General features: G+C 45.9%; 1 protein-coding gene across 4 annotated transcripts in view; it reads left to right on the top strand.

Moving 5' to 3' along the window:
- LOC125948343 (protein roadkill) overlaps positions 1–26,969 on the top strand; it is a 67,339-nt gene that overhangs the window by 19,561 nt on the left and 20,809 nt on the right. The window contains exon 1 of one of the 4 annotated variants that reach the window (XM_049674296.1): positions 26,834–26,969. This exon is cut by the window's right edge and continues 84 nt beyond it. The exons of the other annotated variants lie outside the window; for them this stretch is intronic. The gene's annotated coding sequence lies outside the window, so the exon portion shown is untranslated. Of the gene's footprint in view, positions 1–26,833 lie in introns of those variants that run through there. 4 annotated transcript variants of the gene reach the window in all.

The raw sequence follows: 26,969 nt of genomic DNA, 5'->3' as shown, positions 1-26,969 counted from the left end.
CTTTCGCTTCCCTATTTTCTCTCTCTCTCTCTCTACCTGTTTCGCTCTTTTACGCGCACACTCTCGCACCTTCTCACTCTCTCGTTCTTACAAAAGGGCACTCACCACCACACAAAGAAAAATCCCTCCAACTAGTGTGGAAAATTCCAATTTTCTACCGTTTTGGTCGCGTAATTCTCTGTAAGGTGATGGGTAAAGATGGTGAAAATCGCTCGGGAAAGCGACACAAAGAATTGGTGGCTGGATCAGGAAAAGGGGAGGAATCATTGCGTAGTGCCATCGTATCGCACGTGGCGCATACAATAACCCCGGTTGAACCTCCTGTCCCTGTCCAGTTAAGGATATGATGATACACGGTACGACACTATCTGGTGATGTACCTTAAGGTGTTACTTTCCGATAACAAATTATGACTGGTGGGTGTGTGCCATCGCGTTGAGAACTCGGTAGTCTTCCCTGTCACTGTCACGCGAGAAGCACTCGATGTACAGGTGGTTTTAATACTTCGATAACCACAAGGAATTCGCTGTTGATGAATAATGATGATGATGATGATGGTGGTGGTGGTCATTAATAAGAAATCGGATGTTAAGGTTGAAGCGTCAAACATGGAAAACCTAATTTACGTTTCCATCACGCATTTCACACTAACTTCGTAGCCAGAGAAGTAGCGCTCCGGAAAATCGCATCGAACAGAAATACCATTACGAACGATTATCATTTCATCAAATCTCCTCTGCCCAACATCCGGAGGGGGTGTGTCGTGGTATCAAGCTCTCCCAAGATCCCGTTCGGGATGGGATTCATCCCTCTCATGCGGAAATTCTGGTTTTTTTTTTGCAACAGTGAAAAGGAAACTAAACAAAGAAAAATGGATGCTTGCTTCCTAGCCTCTGCTCCGAAGCTATTTTTGGACCTGACATTTTGGATGCTTCATTCCACCATCACGACGACGCCATCCAGAAAGGATCTGTTCGTCGTCGTCGTCGTCGTCGTCGCCATCGTCGTGTATAAGGAAGCAATTTTCCACTTCTTTTACGCAAAACATCTCTCCCCTAAAACGGCCATTCTTTTGAGTTTTGCGCTGCTCCTGATGCTCGCTCCTCCCTTCAGAGATCCGTTGGAAAAATCGATATCTTCGTTCCTTCTTACTGTTCGCTTTTCTTATCCTTCGTCCTCGTGGGGGAGTCGGGGAGGTTGCCATTATTGGGTTCCGAGAACATTAGCTTCGTCAGCTCAAGCTCGCAGAGCAAGTGGAAGGGCAAGTGAGGTGAAGGGATGGGGTGGAAGTGTTTGATTTCAGTTCCGGTCGGTTCGACCTGTCGCACAAGGTTAGGTAGCTCTCCCGAGAAAACCCTCGTTTCAGGGGTATTGGAAAATGGTCGAGTTTGATGTCAAGTCCGGGAATGGAGGAGGGAGAGAAGATTCTTATACCGTCTCTAATTCCCACATCCAACCAGTTGTGTCATCGTTCAGTGTTAAACGAGGAATGAAGGCATCTATTTCAGTACCGGAATCCTTCAGCAGGAAGAAGACCTAATAGTGGGAAACTGAAACAGTAAAATGGAATCGGCACGACGGTAGCTGGAAAAGGGTTTTGAGTTGCTCAGAAACTCAAAAACTCTAATAAGATGTTGCTAATACACTTGCTAAACCTATTGTGGACCAAAACTGGGGAGTTTTATGATGCAATTGGGGTTTAGGTTAATGTGTAACAAATGTTATAAATACACATGCATAACTATGTACAGTAATGTTGCAAAATTAGAGAACAATTTACGACGTTCACAAAGGATTTAGCATAATTTCCGTCACAAGCAATGTTGAAAACGAAATGAAATGTTGCAAATGTTAATTAGCGAGTGGAATTTTTGGAGAATGTTATGCCATGCCTCTGAAATGCATCTTCCAAAACGACAATCGTACAAAATGTACAAGAAATGGGGAAATTGAAATTACTTTAATGAACAAAATTAAAAGATTATGAGTATGAAAAGAGATCTGATAGCCTAGAATCTTAATACATCGTACAACAATCGTACAAAATGAACAAGAAATGGTAAAATTAAAATTACTTTAATGAACAAAATTAAAAGATTATGAGTATGAAAAGAGATCTGATAACCTAGAATCTTAATACATTTTTACTCTTTCCAATACGCGCTCCTATTCGTTTCAAATCGCACTTTTCAAGAAAGCCAAAAAGCAACAAGGCATATGAAATTCGGCATAGGTACAGTTGCTTGTTTGCTCTTTCAGAGCTGGAATCCGAAACAGCCGAGACGTGCATCTATAGAATCTTATAGAATCAACGGACCATTGGATACAACTTCATTCCAAAGAAGAGAAGTAGACAAACGAAAAATCTACTAACGCCTATGTAGCGTGTGATGTGTGATCGCTCCACGTTCGTTCCAGTCACTAGTAGGAGTGGATATGGCCGGCTGCTAGCTGCTCTTGTGCTGACAAGGACATTTCTGGCTCTCGGTACCGTCATTATAGAATTTCATATTGCTGCCGAACGATAGACAGCGCTGCCACCTTCATCGTCAGTGGTTTTGTGTGTGGCCGCCTTAAGAGACCAACGAACGCTAGGTTGGCTACGGCCTAAAGGCGATGAGAAGGCCCCACGGGTCGATTAATTATGTACAAATTCTGGAAATAGAGTTCGTCGAACGTTATGCTAAAATGTGAGACCATCTGCTGTTTCTTTTTGGGGCAGACGATATGTGATGCTTGGGATCTGCGTCTGTTCCGGACCGAGCCTGTCGAAGCGTCATTTACACAAAGCAATTTATGTTGCCGAATACCTCCGGATACCGTTTATAGGAGTTGTTGTTCATCGAATGCAATTCCGTTCGGTGTGTGTGGATGATAGCTAGGGACCACCATCGCCTTCGGAAGCTGCTCGTTTGTATGAGAACCAAATGGTTCATTCCTATCCTGTTGACCCCGCAACAACTTTGTGCCGATCGTCCCGATCCCGGAAGCTGCTGTTGAGGAATAAATAACCCAAAAAATACGTTCTCTTCAGCGCCTGCCGTCTCTGTGACTCAGAGGCCAACAGTGTGTCGTGTTCAGGGCCGATTTACCCGGACCCAGTAATCCCACGCTCTGGCAACGCTACGCTACTGTGAAATTGGGATAGCATCCTCTTACGGCGGCGCCCCCGGTAACGGTACTCTGGCATCCTTTTCTGAGTGTTTCATATCTTTCACATGGAATGAATCAAACGAAGTGTGTCTCCTTCGACGGTGCTACTCTCTCTCTCTCTTTCTCTCTCTCTCTCTCTCTCTCTCTCTCTCTCTCTCACACACACACACACACACACGTGCAGACACATTGAGCTGGAGCATTGGTATAGTAGCATAACTTTATCAACATAATATATCCCTGTACACTCGTACCTGCCAGTGACGATGGAGAGAGAGAGACAGAGGAAGGGATCATCACAAATAGGACAAAATGGCCTCAAAGGCACACACATACTCTGGTGGAAGTTTGGTTGTGGGTTGGCTACTGGCTTTCACTATCCAGAACGAACCCTGTGGCGCTCTCTCCTGAATCCAGCCTCACGAATGGATTGCGTTCTTGCGCTTTCTGTTAATTTTTTCCCCATTTCCCAATGTGTCTGGCATATATAAAGCAGTAAAGGGCGTCCTTTCCATGGCTTCGCCTCAAGCTCAAGAGTTGACGAGAGTTGAGGCACACAACACACACTCTTTTGCTTTTCAGTCTTTGGAACGGAAAATAGCAACGGCAGGTGGCGGAACGCAAACCGGAAGTCTTGGTGACGGCGACAACGACCACGACCTTGTTCGTTTCAGTTTGAGAGTGAACGAATGGAACTTCAAATCTGGCCGGGCCAAATACAAATGGGATTTGGGGCTTGTAGCAAGAAGAGAAGAGAGTAAGTTAGCAACTTGGAAACCACAAACTATGGACGGCCATACCTAAAACCGACCGATTTCTTAGTGCGGTAGCCAGCCAGTGGTAACGGTAACGAGTCCTGTCTAGTATTGTTAGTTTTTAGCTTTGTATGAAGTACAAGTTTTTGTATCGGCCCTGAGTTGCGGCTAGTTCTGGTTCTGAACCAGAATGGTACTACCATGCTGTAAAGCATCGAGCATTCTTTTTTGTTTCAAAAGAGCCCAACATCCACTTAAGTGACTTTCGTCTTATATTACTTTCGACTTATATTACATACTAACATATATATGTGTTTTAAATACAGTCATATAACATCAATCTCTTGATGACATGTCTGCACAAATGCGGTTGTTATGCTGTGACCCCATTGATATTCTTTTGCTAGCTAAATAGTTTCTCAAGCATGCAAAAAGGAAGCTTTTTAGGATTTCGTTAAAAAAAAGCGAGTTTTATTTAATTTTATAAAGAAAAGGTTATTGCTTTTACTAAAATTTGGCGAGTTTCAAGCTGTCTGTAGATACAGCCAGTTTTGCTCAGATTGATCCAATTATTTAATTACTAAAGACTAGTAATCACTAATGCCCAAACACGAATTCCATCTTAGAGACTATGATGTTGATTTTTAAAATGTTTCTTATTCGCAACTATCATCATTTATAATGGATGATGCTCATCGCTTTTATTTTGTTGAAAAAGAATTCTGTAATCTTTTCATTTTTCTTTTATTCTATTTGCGAATTGACATTGAAATGTTGAACATTGGATCATCAGCTAATGATCGTTTAGTTCCTGTGGATTTATTATATCTAATAGGTAAACTTCTTTGTGGATATTTTGTGCTAAATGTTCAAAGAAAGCTGTTTAATTTAAAACTGAAATGACTTCAATCAATCACTGCTGTACAGTATTCTCACAAAGTACATTCCACCATATGACCATTTAGTTTGGCTTTTATTACCGCTCATTAGTGATATTAGTATAGAAGCAAAGCACTATATATGCTTAGCAAACAGACAGCGGCGGGGACTGTTTGAGTTTCGATCCAATTTAGAGATTTACGAACGTTCGCCGCCATTCCAAATTAGAACGGGGAAGATGAAAACGGAGATGTGTAAACACCATTAATCCCGGTTGGTGGCGATCTCCTAGATCCAGTGGACAGCGATAAGCCGAGTGAAATTACCATAATCAATTAACCTCCAGCCGCACGATTACCGTTATTATATCGGAGTGGCTCGCGCTTCTTGTGGGTGCTTGCATCCCCATCTCTTCCGCGATGGCATCCATTTCTCGTCTCACTAAATACATCGTTTTTTTTTCTCTCTCTCTCTCTCTCTTTTCCCTCTTTTGCAGGTAAGCAACACAACGATCGCGATCGACGGGTGTCCGATCGATAGAACGATGCTAATGGACCCCCCTACCCCCTTCACCCGGCGGGTCATGTGATGATGGTGGTTGGCGTGGGCACAAGGGAGGGGGATGCAAAACATACACGACCACGGTAGATTGGGTCACATGTAGCGCGTAAGTTAAATATACACACACGGGGCTGGAACACTCCTTTTTCCTCCTTCCACGAGCAACGCGATGATGCCAGCGACAGCGGTGGCTTCTCTCTTCTTGTGCGTGGTGAAGGTGATTGATCGTCTCAGACTTCAATCCACATCGACCGATCCGAAGAAGAGAAAGCACCAAACGGCTGGGACGACGCTGTGTGGGCTGCTGGGGCGTTCTCCTAAACACTTTAAATATCTCCATCTTTCCTCCCAACCGAGTCATTATTATAGTGTATAGTGGCCAAAGGGGGGGTGGTATTAATGGTGTCATGTTGAGACACCAAAGATAGGGAGGAGAAAATCGTTCGACAAACCTGCAAACCGAGACGACGGCACAGTTGGGTCACCACCACCGTACCGTCGGAGACTTTTGCCTCGGAGAAAACGGCCGAAAAGGGTAGAAGAAGGAAAATCAATTGGCCGACGACGACGACGACGACGAAAGCTGATCATTCACCGCCTCATCCCCCTTCCAAAGACCACCGACCTGGTGATCGCGCGACTTGCCGGAATGAGCATAAAACTTGGATTGTAGCAAAGGAGGCTGTGGCCGTTACTAGGGGAGACCTGGGCTTCCCGGTCACTCTTCCAGTGCCACTATTGGAGAGGCATGTATAATTGGAATTGAGGTTATGTTTGGTTTCTCGATTTAACCGAAACTAGGCGGCGCTTGTTGGGTGTGAGTGGGTCAAGCAAAAATGGCCCTTTGCTCGCTTTAAAACGAGATTACGTACGGTTTAGTGCTGTGTCCGCCATCGGGAAAGCAGGATGTTTACTTTACTGGCAACTTTTTAACCACCACCAACACCCGCACACTAGGCAGTTAGCTATCAGCATTTGATCTTGCTCTTTTGCTCTCTACACGACCACCGCTGATTGCTGGCGTTGATAAGCTGAGTCGAACTGTTTCAAAGGCACATGCACCCCTGGCTCTTTATGAGAATACTGGACAAATGGTCCATTGGTCCTGTAATCTCGTTCGTCTGTTTGATTGCGCAAAATTTTCCTGATCGTAATGTTGTGTTCCGAAGCATTTGCGCCTGATGGTCGAATTTTGAAAACAAATTTATCTGAATTACGGTTTGTGCGACTGACGGGGGCAGAATTGAAGGAAACAGCACACCGTATCGATGTGCAGATTATCATCATGTGCACCCAGAGCCAGATGGAGAGCACACACCGTACATCGTGAGACCAGACAGAAGCACAGAAAATTTGGTGGCATAAAAGAAGAAAAACTTAGTCCGCACCACCGCAGCCAAGAAGGTGTCCGAGAGAGAGAGGAGTACGATTCCGTCCTAGAATAAGAGACCGGACGGTGCTTGCGAGGGGGCTCTTGGGTGTTGTATAAATTTGCTCCTCGCACATAACAACAGCTCATAAATATGGCGAATAAATAGCGATCACAGGCGGACGTTGTCACGAGGAAGTAGAAGTAGAAGCAGAAGCAGAAGTGGCAGCAGCACCGTAACCTCGATCACTACACCATCGTCAGCAGACAGTGGTCATGGCAGTCGCATCGTCGTGTCCGTTTTGCTGTCTAAAACCCACCGTAGCACAATCCTCTAAAACCCACCATCGCGATGCGCGTCTGTCTGCTCAGGGTGCGGTGATTTGGCTTTACACCACAACACCCAACCTTGAGACACCGAACGAAATACGCTAAGAAGCAGCAGCTTAAAACCGATTCTTCGCCCGGTTCGCAACGAGCGCATCGAACCTTGGAACGTGGTGCGATTTGTTCGTTTTGCTTCTGCTTCTTAGCAAGCCACGACGAGTTAGCGATTCGCTTGCGTCTGATGATATTCTCAACCCCCTTCCCCAACCGGCGCACCATCGGTGGGGCACACACACATACACACACTTGAATCAATAATGACGCCAGGCTAGCGGGGGGAAACCGAGCCGAGAGAGGGATAAAAAATGAAGCAAAACGAACAAGAAACTGCGCCTAGTGTTGATGGGTATTGAATATTTTGCGAAATTCTGGGACGATTCGTTTTTTTTTCTTTTGGCGTAAAATAGATTAGCATGTTCCAGTAACCAATGAGTGATCTCATAGCTAGCGGAGAAGGTTGTTAATCGAAGATGGAATTGATACAACAGATCGTCGTCAATGGACTCAAGGATATTAGATTTGTCCCGGTGATGAAATCCACGATATTAAGCTTTTATCCTCCTGTAGATGTGTTGTAAAATGTAATCCATGACCTTATTACTGGATGATCCCCATGGCATGGACACCGATTACGATATCCATTCCTTTTTTCAACATATCGATATACGAATGCAACTTTACCACTCAAGAACTGTCAGAATAGGTTTGAGATTGCAGACGAAAAAAAAACTTGTCCCCAATGATGCGATTGTATCTCTGGTTTGTTCTCTGTTAATGTTTTGAAACCACCAGAACTCGCGTAGCTCCTGGAGGTTTTCCAAAATAACAGCAGCAGCAGATTCAAATGGGGCGAACCAGCATCGTTGTTTTCCTTTCTTTTTATTTGTCTTCATTCCCTTCCCGGCAATCTCTTACTCCGTCCCCTTTTCACAAACACTCTCACTCACTCTCTCGCTCTCTATTTCTGTTGGGTTGCTGTTGCTGTTGCTAACCCACACAGAAGAAAAAGCATCTATCGGACTCCTGGAAAACCTTGCAAAGCCAGCAACGGCAGTTCAAGGATAAAGTGTACGTCAGTGGACCATCAGAGCATGCCGTAGAAGAAAACAAGTTGCGTGCATTGGTCCCTGTTCTTCGGCTTGGTTTCGTATCGGGAGTTCGGTATCCAACAGAGTAACCATGTATTTATCATCAGGTTGCTGCGTCCGTTTGTATCGCCTGCCGCAACCAACCAGAGAAGAACCATATCTCGAGAAGTTCGACAAATCGCCCACTAATCGAAGGGGAGAAAGACAGAAAGAGCGAAAGAGAGAGAGAGAGAGCGAACGAGAGCGGTTCTCGAACCATTTCGTGGAAAGACATCGAGGACTTCCTTCATCGAGCGTGGCGGTCTGAAGAGGGGATGGGGCTGTAACCTAGCATTACCTTTCGTGACCAAAACGACCTCGCTTTCCCGGCAATCGTTATGTATTCTTTTTTATTTCATTTTTCACACGAAACCCCGTAATCCCTGTGTCGTCTCCCCCATCGTCGTTCGCCGCCATCACATGCCATCTCTCTTTCCACAAGGAGCGAGGGGGTCGTTCGCGTTCGCCTGAAGAGAGGAGTTTTGCTCCAACTCGAGCGAAATTGCTGACATCGCAAAATCGCAAACGACGATGGCGTTTGGCTGGTAGTGACTTGTTTTTCACATTAATTTACGAAATAACGTACTCCGGCACGTACTCTCATGGGTTTCCTGAGAACCTGAGTCTCGGGATGGGATGGGATGTGGGTGGGATTGATCCTTCGTCCTATAGAATGGTCCGGAAGGGGAAAGCGTTTGTCGGCGACGAGGTCCCGATCCACCACCCCTGACGGTAGCCTGACGTGTATATAATCGCTTATAGAAAATGTCGTGCGCGGAAAGCAGACAAACCTCGGAGCGCCTTCCACAGGACGAGTTTCAAAACTCGTTTTGAACCTTCTCCATGCTTGCACTAGGATGTAGCAAGGAAAGGAACGGCGAGACGAGACACACCCCATCCAGCCCATCATCCTGTGTTCGCTCCCGGGAACCGGGATGCCAGGCAAACGGTCTTCCTTCCTTCCTGTTCAAAAGGTAACGCAGACTCCTCCTGTACCAGCTACTACTGCGCCTGGGTTTAGGATAAATGCGGTCAGGGTAACGAAAATAGCGTCAACGTTACCGACGCTCGAGGGAAGTACTCCGAACCCCAAGGATACCACCATGACCGAACGGCAGTGCGCAGTCAGTCGACCTCTAACAAGCGAACGATGGAGGATTTTGGATCCGTTCCCATCACCACCACCACCCCGATTCCATCCCCCTTCATGGAAGAGATTGGGTTGTAATGTGTCGGCAAAACTTTGCTTCATTTCCTTCCATCTGCACGTTTGGCTGAACGAACTGTGCATGCACGCGGTGAAGAAGGAGGACAATCGTAAGGGAATACGGCGAAGGGCGATAGGATGGTGGTCGCTTTTCACTACTCGACCCCGTTGCTCTCTTCCTTCTGTCACTTTCTGGAGAAGTGTTTGCTAAGCAATGCGGCAGTCTCTTCACCGTTCTACCAAGTTAACCAGCAGCAGCAACAGCAGCAGCAGCAGCAGGAGAAAAGGAAAAAAGGACGTTCACTCTACGCCACACACAGCTCCTAGCGTACTTTTGCAAGTCTGTAGTAGCAGAGTCGGTTCAAGCGCAACTCATGCCATGCAACGGTTGAAGTATACAATTTTTGGAATACGCCATTTAGGTTTTTATATATAGGCCCCTATTGCGATTGTCTTGTCTCGTTTCCAAGACAAACGTCAGTCTGGTGTCGGTATTGCGAGTGTCTTGCTTGACACCGATTTCTGTCTTGGAAACGAGACTCAGCTGTCTTGTACTCAAAGCTACCAGACTGGGAGTCTGCCAAACAAGACTGCGATTTAAGATTACCGTAACAGTTTTTTGTTTAGCAGACTGGCGGTTGATTTGGAAGAATTTAATGGAATTAATCAATAACCTATTACCAGTAATCGATTATGTTCAATTGCACGAAATGGCACATTTTCTGAGAACCATGTAATGGGCTCAAACCTCAGCATTTGCTTTCGTGACGATCGAGTTCCTGAATAAAAATGCATCAGAGATTGAGAATAATTGAACAAATATTGTACGATTGAAAACATTTTTTTGATGAATTAAAACACGTTAACGGTAAGGAAACTCAAACTGCGCACGATTGTTTACAAACAAAGCTGCGATTTTGATGGCTTTTGACAGCCAAATGAACACTTGTTCATTCAAGTGTTCATGCGACTCTCGCAATACCGATTTTAGACAACCAAGACTCGGCGGTTTTTGCCAGACAAGACTGGTCGAGTCTTGTCTTGGAAACGAGACAAGACAATCGCAATAGGGGCCATAACCTCTTTCTCGCTCGCTCACTATTGTACTCTACGTATCGTGCTTGCTCCCTCTGACTTTTAGTGATTTTATCTTAACACACACACACACACACACACACACACACACACACACACACACACACACACACACACACACACACATACAGCTGCACAGTGGCACTTGATAGCACCATACGCTGGTCCTCGTCTACTTTGACTGTGCAACGCTTGGAATACTAGCTGTCGGTGGTCGGTCTCTCGTTAGACAGAGGTAGAAGCATTCCAAGTGTTCTTCTGTTTCGTAGAACCTCCTGCAAGCTTATTGAAGTTCTCGACTCTGGGGAAATTGTTCACCGCACACAACCCATCAAGCGTATGAAACTTTCGCCAAAGAAGTGGAAAAAGGTAAAAAATTTACCATTTTTCTCTCTACCTCTACAACTGGTGGTGGTGACGTTGGTGCTGGTTTTTTGCCACCTCTACCGAAGTTATATCCTTTTTCCAGTCCTAGCTACCCATATACCGGTTGTGAAGCAGTGAGCACTGATCACTAGACCTTCCGAGGAGAGTGTAGTCGCTCGTCCTACGATGCACGATCTGCGTTAGTGCGGTTTCCAGAGATTAGACTGTAGAGTCGCAGCCTCGCGTTGTGGTTATGGTCGTGGATTTTAGATCCTTGCTTGGTCGGAAGTTTGGAATTAAAAAAATGGCAATAATTTTGCCATCCTGCTTCCCAATAGTTATATATTGTCACTAACACATTCAGCCGCTGTAGAGGACACAGTTTTACGGGTTCGTAGAAAAGCGGAGAGAGGATAAGGAGCACGAAAAGATGGAAATAGGTAACATCTGCGATTGTTGAAATTGAATTTCGAAATTTCATGTCTGCTTTTATTGAAATTCCATCAACAACCTCGGGGAAGGCTCTGTAAAGAAGATAGCAGAGGTTGAAGAACAACTTTGTCCATGTGGTTATTTGATTTCCACAAATAGTTGAGATTTGTAGTATAAAGCATTGAGTCTCACCATGGCTTAGTCGGTAATTTTAATAATAAAGTTCCCAAATTCGTTTGCTACTATGGTCACTGGTAAACCGAACTGTTTGTTCCTTGAACCACTTGGCAACAGAAACAATAACAGAAAAGGTACGAATGGCAAGGGGATTCACACCGGTGGCGCATGTATCGGAGATACGATGATGACGAACATCGGAGGGGGGTGATTTTGATTGAATAGCGTTTAGACGGAAGGAAGAACGTGCACGAATATCGAGAATGTGGCATGCAACGGCCATTTGCTCGTGGTATGTTAACCTTGCCAATAAATTCAAGTTCAAATATTTATATGTTAACGTTGCCTCGGTGGGTTTGCGTCAGCAAAAGATGCACTACCGACGATGAGTGTGGTTGCTCGCGTGGCGCAACAATCTCTCACTACCCCGTTTTCCAAACGTGTTGTTTGTGTGTGTTTGTGACTGGTGGTTGTGGACGATTTGTTTCCGATGCACGTTGCACCGAACAGAAAGGCGACCATACTAACAACAACGATAAACGTGATGTGGGGATCGGTTGGGGCTGCGCGTGGGGAACGTTTTGCACGTGAAATCATTGCTGCAATTCTGTTGCAAGCTTGACTCTGGAGTGGAGAGAAAGAAAGGGATGTGCACCTACACCGTAGTACTTCTAGTTTACGATACCAATGAGGAATTGTGCCACCTGCTCAAACAAGAAATTGGCGTGCATATGGCTAGCAGCTCGTAAGATGAATTTGAACTGCTTTACAAATTGATGCTACTAACTCTCATGTGTTTCCAATTGCTTGTGCTGTCTAGGGAATTTTGTATTTGGAAATCCTCTAGAACAGCCATATTTAGAACAATGTGATGTCTTAAGGGGGGGCTTCGGTATTTTATTTTATTTATTCGCATTTATTTTTTATATTTTTTTATGAGTTCTTATCCTTTCAAGAGTATTGTGTAAAATTTTGAGATCAATCGAAGCAAAACTGACAAAGATATTGATTTTTGAAAAACATAGCTTCATACATTGTTCAAAGCAAACTCGCAATTTTGAATCGCGTTTCCCAAAACCTACGGTTTCAAAGTCGGTGCCCATCGTAGCACAAAAACTACTGGACCGATCGATTTGAAATTTTGAACATAAAATCTGTACACTATTTGCTAGGTAGCCCCGTTGAGTTTTTATAATAATTGTTGATACTTTTTTTTATATAATTTTTTTAATATGTAAAGCTCATTGTTTGAGGCAATATCGAAAAAAAAGCTTCACTTTTTCAACTTCAAAAATCTGCCAAAAATCGAAAAATGGGAAATTCTATAAAAACTCGACGGGGCTACCTGGATAAACTTATAATCTATCAAAAGAATATTGATATGTATATTTATGATGACCCGTCACGTGGCTACGATGGGCATCGCAAAAAGTACATTTTCGCAGACTTGCCTTTCTAGATTGGATGCGATGGACGCAGTTTAGATCAAATCTTCCTCAAATTGGAACCAAATATTCTTGAATAGTTGTAGTTTGATATGACATTATTTTGAAAACATAAAGTTGGATAGTTTCTTCACTAAAAATCGTCAAAAATGATCCTTGTTTTAATCCGAAATAACCAAAGCCCCCCCCCTTAATAGACAATGTGATAGAAAACTAATATAATATCTACTAATATAATCCATAATAGCTACTAGCATAATACCTACTAATATTTTATTAGTTTTCTATCATTGAATAAAGCATAAACCTTAGACCATAGCACTACATTGAAGAACTATGCAGTTGCATAAAAAAAGCAAAGAAAATTATGTCTTTGGGGCTGTTTTTCGTCATTAGCGTTCGTGTTCGTGTTGTTATTTAATCAAAATCTCAGTATTGTTGCTAATCCTGTGGAAACATTTGTTCGCTCAATCTGATTAGATATAGTTTGTATGAATGAATTTACGCGTGAATAAATCAGTTTAAAAAAACATTCCATTGACTACAGACCAATGGTCGGTGAGAAGGTTAGCTAAGCTCAATGTTACTAATTCAATCACGCCGCAGCATGGCATGCGCAAATCGAATCCGCAAGGATCACATTGAAACATTGAAACATTGAACATTGGAACGCAAGGAACATTGAAATATTAACATTTTTGCATTTTCGAGTTCATAATGGTGCCCTTCCTTTGCTGTTGTGGTCTTGTTCAGAACTCAACACGGATATTGATTACATTCATTTGACATTCAACCATCGTCTATCTAGGAAGAATGCAATCTAGAACCAACCAGTATGAGGTAGTAATAGCATTAACGTGTGCCATAAAATAATCCCAAAACGTTTGTTAATCATTTGAAAAAAAAATCCCCTCGTAACGGTGAATTGTCGCGGCGAGCGAGGACGGCGGTGAACGATTGTGTGTGATAGGACGATTAGCTAACTGTATCTTGACGAGTCACGCTCACGCGGTGCTCCGCTGCTTGATAATCATCGAAGCAACGGAAAAAGAAGAAAACGAAGTACGCTAAACAGAGTCACGAAACCCCCACAATGTTGACCAGACACACATACAGACGGCACGGCACGGCAAAACCAGCCAGATTCGGGGCTCGATGTGCGTTTTTGCGCCTATTGCGCACGCTTTGACCTTGCTACGAGGTGGCGACACATGGTCCAGACACACACGCGGGGCCAGCTTTGGAATGGGTCGTGCCCGGTCGTCGTCGTCGTCGTCGTCGCTGGTCGAGGATGGTTTGTGGTTGTTGGCCGTTCCAGTTTGAACTGGTCAAATGGCCAGAGATAAACCACCTCGTCACAGCCTTGCATAACGTTCTAGGTATCGAATTGAATGAAGCAGACAGTCGGTTGTACGCTTATAGGTTATTTGGTCTAATAATGGATCACTCGATTGGATCTTCATCATCATCATCATAACGACCATAACGGGGAGAATACCTTCAACATGGTCACGCTCTTTGCACTCAGTACAAAAGCCATGAAGTCGAAATCGATGATGGCAAAGACGGCGACGACGACGCTCTCTTCCGCATATGCATACCAGTTTGGTGTCCTTTCGATTTGCTTCTGACCGATTGACCAGACTGAGACCGATACAGAGACTGGCTGTGACTGGCTGGCCGGTTGGCAGGCTGGCAGGCTGGCAGGCCGGAACGCCTTGAGCCGCTTCACCAAGTTTCTACTTCTCACTTTTTCAGCGAACGAACGAGCGAGCGAACGGAGACTGACCGAAGTCGCGTCTCAGCCTCAGCAAGGCCTAATCACGGTGTTGCCCCTGAGATTCGGCATCAGCTTCACATTACACCGACCTCAAAACGACCGTCAACAGTGCCGGCACGAGCCGGAAGATAAAACGGCATTTCCTTCGCCATGCGTCGTTGACGGCCGCCACCGCCACCGCTGCAGCCGCTGTCGTGCGAATTCAGATCTCACCCACCGCCTGCTTGGTGTGCGTGTGGCTCTCTGCCACCACTCTGGTGGTGGGGGTTTTCGTAACGGAGTGGAGCAGTGCCTACTACTATACTGTGCACGAGCACCACAGCAACAGTAAAGTAACGCAAATGCAGCGCACAAGCGCGAGCAAAGCAAACAAATAAATGATCCGCAAGGTAAACTAACGGCCACTCCAAGTACACCCAGGCGCGGCCCTAGCTCAGGCCCAAGGGGTCTGCTTACGGGTATCTATTTACCGGTACACGACGGACTCCAGGGATCTGGCAACGGCGGAGAGGTCTTTGTGCAAGGAAATTGGCACACCACGCGCAACGGCGGCGACTACTGCACACTGGCCTGCAACAAACTGGCTTTAATTACCATTTTATTTCCGCACTTCCCACCGGAGGGGAAGTCAGGCCTGATAACAACGTACACGTGCTGGGCGATCAAATGGGTGATGGGGGGAAGATGATGCGCGCTCAAGTTGTGTGTGCGACGATGTTACTTGATTCGTGTTCTAAGTGACCTTGCTGCACACGATCACGGCCAATCATCCGCGGTAGAGATGCAATCCGTGTTATGATATCGCATATGAATGATGTGTGTTGCGAGCATATCATATCTCTCACCCACCCAGCACCAAAAATCAATAATCAATCAATCTTTGCAACTCATCAGCGCCAACAATGATTGACTGACGCGACTAAAATGGTGCACTAAAACAATGCCCGAAGGTGGTACCAGAAGTGTAACGCTAGTAACGGGTGCTGCTGACGTGTTATCAAATTACGTGCGCAATCACAAAAGAGTCATAGTGAGAGCAATGAACGTACGCACAAGGTCGTTACGTATGCCAAGCGGCGTCAATCGATTCACGTTTCCGTGTATGATGATGTCCCCTATCGATCGCGCATCGCCGTTTTGGTGTGTGATCGTGCGTAACAGCACTCGATAAGATAAGATTTGGCCTGATGGCCTTCGGTACGCAAGAAAATCTTGTGTCACTTCTGTCTGGTAGCATATCTCGTTGTGTAGGTAAGACGAGAACTCAAAATTCTCTGCCACGGAGTGTTGCCGCAATGTGTGGGGAAAAACATGAATGGTGGTAACGAGATTTACTACTTCGGTGAACGCTAACCACGGATCGATAAGAAAGATTTCGAATTAACAACATCACGGGGTGTTACTGTTGTACTATATGCTTTCATTTTTTCCGCAAATCAAACAGCCAACGACATACACATAAAGATAAAGAGGGCTTATTGCCGTTGAAGCTTTCTAACTAACAACGCGATCGATCGGTGGGTGGGTGGGTGGGCGAGCATGCATTGAGTATATGTTTCGTATCTTACAAACAGGACAGGAACCAACGAAATCACCACCGTCCGCGAAGTATGTGGCCAATGTGGCGGCCAACCGACAGCCGACAGGCGACAATTGACGTCCTGTCGGCCAAACTTTCACCGACCAGATTGGTGGTTCACGCTTGCTAACGGTTGCGAAACTAATTTGCCTAACCTCCTTCATTGCGCACCACCTCTGAAGAGATGATGATTGCGTTCTCATCGATAACGCCAAGCTCTGCTATGGTATTCCCTTTCACTAAAGGCACAGATTGGAACCATTGAGTGTACGCTCTGCATTGCTTCGATTTTGCTTTTAGACGAACGGATATAAACCTTCTTACGCCAATTTAAATAATTTTGAAAATGTTTTTTTTTTCTACTACACAACACTTTAACAACACGAACACGAACCATTGCGACTTCGTAGCGCTGAAGCGAAAGATAATTGAAGGAAGTTTATCGGTCGTTTGGTATGTTGTACACTTAGGAAAATCACGCTGTATAGAAAATCGCACAGGGGGTCGGGAAAAGGGAGGGGGTGAGAGAAAAGCGAGTGTTTCCTCCATCGGTTGCTGACCGCGTGTCTCCTGGTCGATTCATATGAAAATGAAACTTTCTAAACCAAGGCATGTCCCACAAACAGAGAGAGAGAGAGAGGGCGGGTAGTAGAGACGGTGAAAAAGAGAGGGAGAGAGCCCTTTCCAACCAAGTTGTTGAGCCCTTTCCGCAGAAGAAAAGCCCTGGTTCCAAGATACTTTCACTAGCGCGTCTTTTCTATCGGTTTCCTTTCGCCTTTTACTCCATTTTAAACTGGGTTTCAAACTAACGCTCCAGCGAGTCCTAAAACAATCCAAAAAATGCAGTTATCTTTGCATATTAAGATAAAAAGTTTCATGATTGCAAGGCTCCGATGCGTGGCGAACAAAGTGAGTAAAGGGCGAGGGTGAGGGGGTCACTTAAATAAATATGTTTCTGTGACCGAGGTACTAGCATCATCGTCTGGTACAAATGTGCTGACAAATCGGATTGCACGGTTCACAATGTAAAATTAGCTCTAGTGAGACAAATTAGGATGGCAGGCGGCTGTGGCAGGCGGCCATTGCAACAGCCACTGTGATAGCGTTGCATCTTCTCGTTATCCAAGATATCATCCGCTAAAGGAGGCTGCTGGTCTGCTTGATTGGGACACCTCTTTTTCGAGTTGTTCATAGAAGGCTGTGTATTGCATTTGACATGTCCACGATAGAAGAAACGCCTACTTGTAGTCCTTAAGTATCCTTGCTTAGTGCGGAACTTCAGCATCATACGAACGAGAAACTTGAAGCTTTTTTATTTCAAATAATTCCAATACTATGTATACGACTAGCCTACTTTAGTCATTACTACAGCCGCATTTTATCTTGCATCGTGGTTGTGTATTGCATCCACCCTTTCGAAACACTGAGAGTCGGATTGGGTGCTATCAACTCTGATATACTCTGACCACTAGCTCTCACTGGCTGACGCGATACAAAACCACAAAATGGCCAAACGCCAACAGCGACGCCACTGATCGTTACACTTCCGTATCTGCATTTAGCGAAACCGAGGCCACACGACAACAGTGCGTCTACTACACACTGCGACGGCTGTCTGAACGGCTGAACGAGTTGCTGGCGACAAAATTTCGCGAGAGCGCAACGGCTGACAGGCGGTGGGGCGGAGGATTGTGGTTTTCGCCCATCGTTAAGCAATTGTGAATCGCGAACATTTCTACACACCACCACCACGGAGCGGTCTCACACCATTGCTCTCTTCGCGTGGAGGGAGGGAAGTGCCTTTGGATGGTCCATAATCAATTGGAGCAAATCGAACAAACCATCGATGACAGGCGGACAGTGACTGGCCTGGGCCGATCCCCTAGGCTTACCCCTTTCACTAGAGAGTCGCTTGGCTTGGCAAAAGCAGCGGCACCCCGGAGTCGTCGTCGAAGTCGTCGTGATCGTGGGTCGTTCCCGTGGATCGTGAGAGAAAATGCTGGCCCGGTAAAAGTAAACCAGAACACGACATCGTCATCACACCCGTTTTACGTCCGTCTCGCACTCTCGTTACTCGATCGGGGCAGTAAAATCGCACCAAAAAGGAGGGTTGCTTGAACGAAGGAGGAAACGGCGCGCTCGATCGAAGGAGCCATCCAACGATTGTCAAGGAAATAAAATAAAAAGTAAACGAGAGCTGTCATCTCGGTTTTGTGTCTGTGTGTGTGTGTGTATGTATCCATGCGTGTGTGTCACGCGGTGGTGTGACGGATGTAACGATGACTACTTTTAAGGGCAGGGGTTGTGTTTACGCAGAGTGACTTAAAAAGGCATTGTTTTCTGAAGATGTATCCAACAGTGCAGCAGCAAAAGTATAAAAATGGCTATTGATTTTCACAATCGCAATCCGAGTGGCGGGGCGAGATAGCAGTGCATGGGATAAATGGTGGTGTAACGTTCTGGACATTAGCCAAAAAAGCAACCGTCGCTGCTCCTGCACACACGCTAAAAAGCCACAGCTATGCGCATAGCATTGCGAAATCAATTATCTAAAGCAAAACAAAAAAAAACGGTGCCAGATATGAAGGATAGAGTCCGGCTGTCCGAGGCGGAATATGTGGGGCTCATCCCAAACATGGACAGCAAGAGAAAAATGTACCCCACATTTCGACAGCGTTTCTTCATTATCGTTCATTAATGCTCATCAAACATTTGTCATTTGCCTTGGTCGTCTGACCTCAAACATTTCACTGAGCGATAGAGCGGGAACCGCGCGCGCGATCGTACCCCGCGTGCCAGCAGAGAAGCAAAAGCATCACGCTACTATCCGCCGTGACCGCAGCAACCTCTCCAACCCGTTGGTGGATGCGAGATAAATTGGAAGAAGAAGAGGAAGAGAACCCAAATGGGCCCGATTCGTGTAGTGGCCAAAAAGGTTGGTTCGTGGTTTATCACTTCTATTAACGAAACTAGATCACCTACATGGGGAACTGCAGAGAGAGAGAGAGCGAGAGGAGGTGGATCAAGCGGAGGAGGCCCAGACGTCGACGTATGCACGACGAAGGCGGATCGTTACGCCGTCCCGAGTGTGTCGAGAAAATGCGAAAGACCTTCGTGAACGGTGTTAACAAAATCAAATAAATGTGTGCGCGCCATTTTTTACTGCTTGCCATCACGCCCGGTCTCCACCACAGGAACGGGTGCAATGAGAGCAATCAAGTAACCAAGTAACCTCGGAGGCAGTGGTTCGTTCTGCTGCTGATAATTGTGTGCCTATCATATTGCACCGTTTAGCGTACAATCGGGGATCGACCATTTTGATGCGAACTATACTCATGGTTAAAAATGGATTACACAAAACGCGTACCAAAATGGTGTATCAAATTCATCATTAAAAACAAACGAATAAAAAGAGTTTGCCATTTACTTTTTGATTTGACCTTCTGGTGTTTCAAGAGTTCGATCACCGATTCCACCATTCCAATTCTCTTACGTAGAATGATAGAACGATGGTTTGGTATGATTTTTCGAAATTTTCGAACAGCACAGAAGAACGACAAGCACAAGGTACTACATAATCGAGCCTGCTCGTAAACGTAGAAGGAAAATAGGTTGCCGAAGTTGCGTGAGTTGAAAGCGGCTAAAATTTCTACTCATGATACAAGAATAGCTAATTGGCTTGATAATCAGCTTGGTGTACTAGTGTATGACCAATGCGCTTTTTGATGATTGAACTCAATTATTAGAGTTCTGATCCAAAAAATAGTGCAATTAATGAACAGAAGAGAGGTGTCGTGTGACCAACATATTTGATAGAATCGTGGCATAGCTACGCAGAACAAATCGATGCAGAACTAACAATAAGATGAAAAATTATTACAAGGAAAGAGTTATTTCTTTACATAGGTTTACGACCATCATTAATAACCACCATTGAGCACCTTAACATGTTTGTCATATTTGTAAAAACACACAACCAAATTCTTTCATTTAAACGCATTTTTTTAAAAATGATAGTCACACAGGTACGTCCTCTAAACCTGCTGGATTGCAGTAACAATCCTTTCCTTTGTAGCCTAAATGCGACCGAAAGCTTCAGAAGAAAAGAAAGGGGTACAATCGAACGGACGGAAAACAACATTCTACCATTTTGGCTTGCACACAGCTGAACAAAGCTGTCTCGCGTCGTGTGCGTATCTCGTCCCCGAATACCATCTGAATGTTACGTTTTCCTTGGCTGCCCGCAGCGTCAATTTTGTGGTGGGTTTCTTATTGATTTTCTCTCGAGTTTTGTTTTAAGATGCTGACCTCAACGAATTCGCAGCAGGGGATCGTAAAACATTTGGTGTATTTGGTGACACACGAACACCTCTGCATCATCCCGCATGGCAGGAATGTGGCTCGCGGGTGTAAATATTTGTTAATTGCCTGTGGTAGAGACCAAGAGAAGTTTTTATAATATAAAAAAAAACTGTAATAGCTATCCGTGTAATAGAGGATAAGCAATATTTTCGAGGCCAAAGGCCGGGTGCAGGTGGTGGCCGTTTGGGCGATCGTTGCATATGCTTCTTGTACGGCGGCATAGCACCCGGGTAGGTATTCTGTAATACCACCGTGGTGGCCTTACGTTCGGGTCGCCAGAAAATGGAACAAACCTCTTTCACAGCACCGTGACCGAGTACCGTAACGCACTTAGCACACATACATACGCACGCACACACAGCGTGAGCACGATCGCCGTGAAGCAGATCGCCATGTGCAACTGGAAGAGGAACCACACCACGCACGACGACGCTGTGTGTGGCTCGCTCGCTCGTGGATCGAATTCGTCCAAATTCGTCAAACGATCTTGTCTCTCGGTCCTTTCTACCGGCACCAATCTGCTGCTACCTACAGCAGAGCCAAGGGAGAGGGTGAGATTAAAGAAGAAACCAGAAGAACCAAGGAAGGGCACCTCTACACGGTGGTGGTATGCACAATTCCTTCATTCTTCGTTTTTCTTGACGCATTCGTTTGCTCACTCGCTCCATCGAATGGTGGCTTTCTTTGCCTGCTTACTCCGAGACACGATACCCGTGTGTGTCGCTTGAAGAGGAGCTGATCCTAGGATCCTCGGTCCTTCGACAAGAGCCTCAGGATAGTTCCGCACGATCAGCCTACACTACTTCCCGCGATCATGCTTCGTCGGGGTAACGCGTCTCGGTTCCTCAGTTTCAGGGAGTCTGCCGTAGCCATCAGGAGCCTCCGTTTTGCTCTGTCTGGAGCGCTGGACTAGAGTTCGAATATAGAAAGTGATCTCTAGTGATCTCGAACTACTTGGACTAACGTTACTCTGGCTGTGTATTGCACCTCGTTGTCAAAGTGCAAATAGGTGGCTTTGTGAGTGAGCTAGTGGCGAAAGCGTCTACACTTTTATATACATTTAGAAGGTGTGATAAAACATCGCTTTGACATTCGCATTTGTTGGCTGACACTACGTGACAAGGACTCCGTGAGATTTCGGTTTTTACCGTTTTGTGCCTTTCCTTCTACAAACAATCAACAGCTAGCCCCCAGACCGCGTGCGTTATTAGTATGTGCTTTGGGCGCACAGTAATAAACAAACCTTAACGATAGCAGGACGATAGCCAGCGTTTGTGAAACAATGTTTTTATAAACATTCATTTCAACCGCCGTATTTTGTCACTGTGGCACGAAACCGACAAAGTAGAATGGCTGGTAGTTGTTAAGGTCCATCATAAGTGAGTTTTGCTAAAGTTAACTGCGTCGATTCCCAACGCATGATTGTTGGTGCGGGTGTCCTCGGCGATAACGGCGGCCACCACCATCACCACCTCGACGGTGGTAGGAACATGCTAGCGGCGGTGCAGGCAATGGAATTCCTTGTGGTGCACCCATTCAGGTAAAGCTTCCTTTTGGTACCTTCATTTCATATTCCAATTGTAATTTTGCAAATTTCGAGAAACGTTGCAGTAGGAGCGAGAGCACTAAGCAACGAAAGCAGAAAGAGGATCCGATTTAAGGAATTATTCTTCCACTCGGAACGCCGCGATTGGTGCTGTGATTCCATAGTGGCCATGCCATGTCTCCCTGGACTTCTCTTCTTTTTTTTCTTTTTTTTTTATTCACTTCTGTATCCAGTAGCTCCTGGCACCCACATAATGGGACACCACATACACACACACGCTCGCACACACACACAAAAGGAAGAAAGGTCGATCACATTTGCAACGGTCCTTTTGTGGTCCACTGTGGTTTTGCTGCAGCAGCAGCAGCAGCGAGTGTGCAGACGGGCTACCGGGAATTTCCTAGGGAGTGGATCATTTTCCGGAGGGATGTGGAACGTATTTCCGATTGTCCCGCGGGAACGCCGCTATTGGTACCGTGCTTTCCCTTTTGGGGTTTAAGCTAATCCTCTCATACAAACACAATCTCATTCCTCATGGCCTCCTCTGTGTGTGTGTGCCTGGGTGCCTGCTGTCGTCCGTCATTACGTTCGTCCTGCTGTGGCCAGGTGTCTTTGCCACCTACCCTGTTTTGGACATTCTGATCAAAGCAAGCAATGGTTTGGCGGCATGAAATATTTGTTTGATATTTGGACTCTATTGTAATTTGTCGAAATATTAAATGTTTTGCAAATTATTTTACTTTTCAATCTTACAACAATGTCGCAAAACATGCAGTACGAAAATCGTCCTATTCATCGTTTATCTTCAAATGAAGACTTCGGGCGTACGCATGAAGGGGACATAATTATCGCTGTACAGAGTAGGGTACATGGTGCGTACACGAAAAGCAGCAGTTCAGAGGAACGGTCGTCGTGTACCCTTCCGATGACGATGAGTATTTATCGTCAACAACTGATGATCGAGGGTGTGTCTGTGTGTTTCATGGTAACCCCACCAAGGCGGTATACAGTGAATGATGAATAGACACAGAGCACGTGAAGTATCATATTAGGGGATAGGGTGAAAAGTAGCATAAAGCTGGTAGTTTCTCACGCTAGTCATCACGGCTCGCTTGGAAACATGGAAATATAAGGGATACAAAACTATATTCCTTTCTTTCCTTGGTCGTGTCCTAACCAAATGGACGCCAATAAAGTAAAGAGGGTAAAGTTCTCTCTCCTTCACGATGGTTTTTCGAGTTTCGCTGCTATTTATGCATTAAACTTCGTCCTCGGACGAGGCAATAAGCGAAACGGACACGGACGGAAGGTCAAAAAAGGATTTCTACAATCCTACAATCGATCGATTGCCATTTTCTCCCCCCTAAAATAGGTAAGAAGGAACTGAGAAAGACATCCTTTTTCCGTGGAAGAAAACAAATGGAAAGATTTTTTATCGTTTTTGAAACCTCCTATACCAACATCCGGGCGAGGATTCTCCCTGCGACCTAGGCGCCCCATAAATGTCAGGAAATATATAATGAAAAAAATGGATATAATATAAGGAGGAATAATATAACGCGTTCCGCTATCGCCTAAGGGACACGGTGTCGGGCTCACTTCATTTAGCTTCCACAATGTAGTTTCGTTCTATTGAAAATCATCCAAATGGTCACGTCATGTTTGATTCGCACTTCTGCCGTATCCGCTGGTGGGGATATGGCTTAGTAATAACATTATAAATATCCTCGGTTTCCTGCGCCTGCAGTGCCGAGCATAAAAAAGTGTTAAGAAAATCAAGAAACCAACGAAGGTTAGGCTATGGCGTGTGGCTCGGTGCTAACAAATAGCGAAGAATACGTGTTCCTTGGCCGAAACAGTGTCGGAAAACACGCGCGCACCGTAGTGGAGGTCATTTATATACTTTTGCCGAAATTTGATAACCTCGAAAAAACGAGCTCCGCTGTTTTCACACACAAGTGCACTGTATTCAGCGGCAGTTCTCTGTGAGGAGCCTTGTGCGGGGGGATGTCTGCTTCTTCGTCTCCTCCCCTCGCCATCTTACCTTGGGTCAAAGCCAACAGCAGCAGCAGCAGCACAGACACATCACAGAAGGCGAGACGGCGGCGAGCTCGGGCAAAAATCACAAAGAGACGACAACCGGAATGCCGGAATCGCTTGGCGAGCATTGCGGCGATGGCTTTCAACTCTCTTATGCTAGACCAGAAAATGTATGTGGAGGACATGGTTTTTTTTACTGTGGATGTGGTGAATGTGGATCAATATTTTATTTCTTTTATCTTATTCGTTCATTTTGTTCTTCAACTTGCATGGTCGTTGCTCTTCGCGAAACGTGTCTTTCAGCTCTTTCATTTATGTAAAGGGTCTATGCTGATAGTTGTTCCAATTCTAATGAATACTTTGATGATCCGCCGGTGCTCATCTTATCCATATCATCGTAGAGACGACACCTTACTTTGTAACTGCAAGTCGATGGACGGGAACAATGGCTATGGTTTGTGTGGAGCAGAACACAGCGCAGTCCACCGAAAAACGCCCGTTGAAGGTCGTCTGAAACACTTTGCGGCGCACACAAGATTTCGTCGTGTGTTCCGCGTGTGTGCGTTCGTCGGGGGTAGCGAATGTCTCTTATCAAATTTTCGCACATACATCCTTCAGTCTTTTTGCTCGCTTTGTCGCTTCGATACGCCACCCCACACCGAGAGCATCCTGTGTGCTGTTTTTCGGCAGAAATGTGAACCGAACTGTCCTTGCGTATGTGTGCGAGGGCATATTTCGATGTGGCTGTGTGTGGTGGTGACTGTACACATGATGTCAGCTTATGGGTCGTAGCAACCGGTGCGGTGCGGGACAGTTCATTCGCTGCTGCCCTGATCCCCAAGGTTCGTCGTTCGCTGACTCCACATCGTCGTCCATCGCGTGCCAACCTTCAGCAGCGGCAGTCCACTTGTTAGCCGAGCAATAGCAACAACAGCATCAACACTGACTTGTACGGAAGAGCATGAGAGCAAATGAGAGCGAATGAGTGTGCGAAAGAGACACGCATAAAGAGAGCGCGCGCAAAGCGAGCGTCAAGAGAAACAAACGAGCGCATCGAGTTCTCTCTCGTGGTCTCTCTCTCTCTCTCTGTCTCGCAAAGACGGGGAGCTCGCTCTGCGCTCAACGCGTTCTCGTTCTCTGACCGCGACCGCGTGTGTTTACTTCCGTCCTTCGACTCTTCCGCACTCGCTCTCGCTTGCGTCAGCTCTTGCCATCCTCTTCTCGCTGCTGCGCAGGAGGGTATTCTCGATGACTGCACATCACGTTTTCGACGTGGTTCCAATTCCAATCAATCGGTCAACATATTGGTCAGGGAGGGATGGAGGATCCACCGTAAGCTGAGCGTGTATTGTTGTTGGCAGGCTAATTTATCTAGAATTTACAACATCAACCTCAAGCCTCCAGACCCGAGAACCCCGCACACACGGTCTCTGATCCCGTTCCATGAACTCATATAACCTTCAAACACTACTGATCGATTTAGCGACTTGCTTGCGACATCGGATGGGATGGTCCCGCTACACGCGGCGGTGCCAGGTTTGTCTAGTCAGCCAAAAAACTATTGTGTCCTTGGTGTCTGGTTCGGTACATATGGACGAAGCACGGTTTAACCTTGTACCTACGGTTTGTCCTGCACCAGTTTTTCACCTCTCGTTCGCTATCTCCCTTCCATTTCTTTGCTCTCCATAAATTTTAATGTAACACGCACTCATGCAGTGGCTTTTGTTGGCTGCCTCTTCAAACTGTCCGTACTGTGAGCATCAGCGCACCCTCCTTCGTGGGTCTTTCGGGGCCGGCCTACACATGACCTCTTGGAGGTAGCCAACAACCAGACATATTCAACACAACCATAAAAGAAACCCCGCGTCCCCATCCATCGTCCTCGCACACCTAGCACACCTCGAAACGATGGCCTCCAGAAGCTTAACGAGTTCATGAACTTCTCGGGAGCAACGCAACGCAAACAGGTCGAAGGAACGGACACTATCAGATGTTCGGCAACGGGCCTCAACGCCCACATTCAGAGTTGGTAGATGAAACCTGGAGTTTCAAGGTTAATCGAGACACGTGATGATTATGGCTGGGTACACAAATACCACATGCTTTGCTGGAATATTAGAGAATCCGGTGGAAAAAAGGTTATAAGCAGAATAGCTCTCCATCCAATCGCTGGTGCCGACCAGCAGAGCCTCGATCTCCTCGGCAACGTCGTTACACCGCACCCGGAGAGTTGATGGGAGTTCAGGCGATGGACTCGTTGGCGTAACGGCGCTCGTGGTTGGGTTCAAGAGCGCACACAAGCGCGACATCGAGAACGGCCATGATTTGGGGAGGATTTGAAACAGGACGGGACAAAAAAAAGAAATAAAAAATCTGTCGTCATGTCGATGGCCCGAGCTACTCGGGCGGCTACTGATGAGAGAGAAAGAGAGCGCCATTTAGTAGCCGCCGTGTTCGAGGGTGATAAGAAAACGCCACGAGAGTAAAACGGGCCACCAAACCAAGCAAGAGCAGAACGGTGTTCCCGAGAGAGAGAGAGAGACAAGCGACCGTCTCACTTCCGCACGGGCGATTGCGTATACGCTCGTGCGTGTTCCTCAGCAACGCCATCGCTGATGGGTGAGCTTGTGAGAGCGGCTCTCTTTTTCCCGAACATTGTTCCGAGGTTCTCTCAGTCATTCTTCTGCTTTTGTCGTTTGCTGACGCAGG

The sequence above is a fragment of the Anopheles darlingi genome, chromosome 2, assembly GCF_943734745.1.
Source record: "Anopheles darlingi chromosome 2, idAnoDarlMG_H_01, whole genome shotgun sequence".
Lineage (NCBI taxonomy): Eukaryota > Metazoa > Arthropoda > Insecta > Diptera > Culicidae > Anopheles > Anopheles darlingi.
The sequence above is the reverse complement of the archived record's forward strand: the minus strand, read 5'-3'. Positions and strand labels throughout refer to the sequence as shown.